The 3008-nt window shown below is 40.8% G+C and overlaps 1 non-coding gene across 1 annotated transcript; it reads left to right on the forward strand.

The window, feature by feature from the left end:
- The first annotated feature begins 2901 nt into the window (after positions 1-2901).
- LOC119543572 lies at positions 2902-3008 on the forward strand. Its single transcript, XR_005218638.1, has one exon. It is a non-coding gene; the product is annotated as a U6 spliceosomal RNA (small nuclear RNA).

Below are 3008 nucleotides of genomic sequence, written 5' to 3' on the forward strand. Positions count from 1 at the left end.
CATATTATTGCTTGTTCTGAGCTCACCACCCAGAGTAAGATCCTTGTATTTCCCTAACCTGTCCTCAAATGCAAATGTACTCAGTTGAAGAAACAAATACCTGTTCCAATGCTGGAGTAAAACAAAAAACAACTGGGTGTATCCCAGGTTTGATAGCCCATTTAAAGAATTTTCAAGACTAATTTTGACTGCACATGATTTTGACCTCATGTACTCACTTTAGAACCTATTCCCTTACATAAGATATGACTCCACTCTAACCAGAAAAATTGAATGGGATCCCATCTCTTTATCTCCCCCCTGTCAATCTTAAGGTGCTAAGGAGAGGGCTAAAAAATAGTAAGGGGAAAAAAGTCAGTAGAAAGCAGAAAGAAGAAAGAGAAGTTGGCTAATACATAAACTACTAGTAATGGTGACAATGTTAAAAAATGAACCATATCTTCTTGGCAGGTTTTGTTATTCTTTTTCCTTTGGTCTTGAAGATAAAGCAGATTTAGATCATTGACCAGTTTTGATCATTGGTCAAAATGTTGTTGCTTGATCAATTTTCCAAAGCACCAAGCCAGTTTACTCCTGATTCCACTGAATTACTAGAAAATTGAAGGTTGTTTTCTATTCCAGTTGCCTTTTCTCTCGCACTAGACCCTGCCCCATACCCTTCCCCACCTCACATCCAAGAAAGACAAACACTCTTAGTACCACCCCACAAAGACCTCTTCCACTTACCTGGACACCACTGTTGTCCCCTGGGAAGCAGAAAAGAGAGTGAGAACCACCAGTGAGGACAACTCTGGGCAGGAAGTAGGAGGGGTCAAGGAGATTTGAAGCTCAAAAGAGAACCAATGAGAATGGGGTACTTAGGAAGCTGAAGTGGTAATGGGTCAATCACCCAGCCACGCTGTCATTCTCCCAGCTGACCCCTGGACCAGCGGGCAATCATCTTCTTAATGCCTTCTTGGTCCTGTTCAACCATGGATGAACATTTAGGCCCTCACTTTAAAAATCAAGTGGAATAAACATTAGAGTGGGGAAGAGCTTCTAAAATAAGGGCAAAACCCAGAAGACATGAAGGAAAAGATTAAGAAGTATGACTCTTCAGATACAGTGTTGAACATAAAAACATGAGCTGTACAATGATGATCACAGGATAATACTATTTATGCTTGAGAGAGAGCTTGCATTTGACAGCCCTGAACATTCAGGTACCTGTACAGTAGCTTTGACTTGAGTTCCTGGAGGTTTAGTGGAAGGTATACTAGAGCTCTGAGGGTTTATGACCGACCAAGAGATACTCAGTGACTCACTGAGTTGGCAGGTCAAAAATAGAAACCAGAAGAACTCATTTCATGGCTTCTCTCTGCAAACACACATACACACGTGCCCTGTCATATGCAAAGTATTGCCTGCTGGCATAATTATCCGATTTCTGTAACACATCAACAAGCAGACCGTGTTGTATCAACTAAGTGTCCAATGTATTTGTAATCACATTCCATCATACTAGAAGGTTGCCTGGACCAGGTATTGGGATAGCTTTTCTGTCCAGAAAGCAATGCTTCCCACTTATATATATATGCAGCAGTCAGAAGGAGAAAAGATTAAATTCCACTATAAAAAAAATCTGGAATAAAGAGAAACAACAGGGCATTTCTATTCTCTGAAAGGGACTCCTGGACATGACCCTACTGGTATTCTCATTCAGAATAGTTGTCTATTATTTGCCACTAAGAACCTTGGCTAGAACAAATACCCCACAGTTTGGTGGAGAATTAAAAAAAGATAATGTATTTGAGTGATGAGGTGAGCAGAATGCCAGATACGTTGTATGGATCAATACATGGTAGCTACTATTATCGTGCTCTTTCAATAGTGCCCAGCAACTTTAAGGTCTATGACATATGACATTCTAAAGTTCTACCAAGGAACAAATTTGAATCCAACACATTGGTGTACAGGAAGCCATTTACATAGCTAATAAGTGAGCCTAACAGGCACCCAGCGTGGACATTTCAGTGTGAATATTGCTTTTCTTTACTCATTACACCAATAAGTCAGGATCCATTCAGGAAAACAAGAGTCCATCTGGGATAGTTCAATAGAAGGAATTTAATAAGGAAAACAAATTTTACACAGGTGGGAAGAGTGAAAAGTCCTATTATGGGATGGTGAAACAGCCCAGACATTAGAATCAGTGGAAAGCTGTACCATCCCTAGAGCTAAAGGAATAAAGGAGCAAAAGCAGACCTTGGGGGTCAGAACTGCCCAGCAGAAGCTGAGACCACTGAAGGAGGGAATGACGAGCAGAAGGCAGAACCGTAGAGGAGACCAGCCACCCTGGAGATGTTTGCTCAAGTGGAGAGGGAAAAGGATGGGGGTGGGGGTAGTGAATGGGAGCTTCTCCCTGCTTCCAATCTTCTGTCTCCCTCCAGAGCCACTCATTAGTCAAACCTAGCTTGAAGCCAGCTGGCAAGGATCAGCCCCCTGAGACAGAGGGTAACAGAGAAAGGGAAAAGAACAGATCCTGACAGCAAGCAGGGAAATAACCAGTATAGTAAGTTTTATTAAGGGTAGAAACAGGACCATTTACATTTTTAAAAAAGTTATATCTGATTTCATTTTATTGGGAAAACTGCATTCTAGACTGTTATTTGCTAGTTGGGACATGCAAGAAATAACCCAAGGAAATGTCATGGGTCTGTAAGAATTCCTCGTTCAACAAGTATTCATTCATAAAATTAGCAACTACTGATCAAGTGCCGAGGATGACCCCCGTGCTAGAAAAGAACAAGTTGAATGAGATAGACGTAATTCCTGTTCATTATAGTACAATGCTCAACACTTAGGAGGCACATGATAAAAGTTTCTAAGTAACTCTATAAATGAATAGAGAATATATTATCAGTGCCTGCTTCGGCAGCATATATACTAAAATTGGAACAATACAGGGAAGATTAGCATGGCCCCTGCACAAGGATGACATGTAAATTCGTGAAATGTTCCATATTTTT

Source organism: Choloepus didactylus, chromosome 8 (assembly GCF_015220235.1).
Source record: "Choloepus didactylus isolate mChoDid1 chromosome 8, mChoDid1.pri, whole genome shotgun sequence".
NCBI lineage: Eukaryota > Metazoa > Chordata > Mammalia > Pilosa > Megalonychidae > Choloepus > Choloepus didactylus.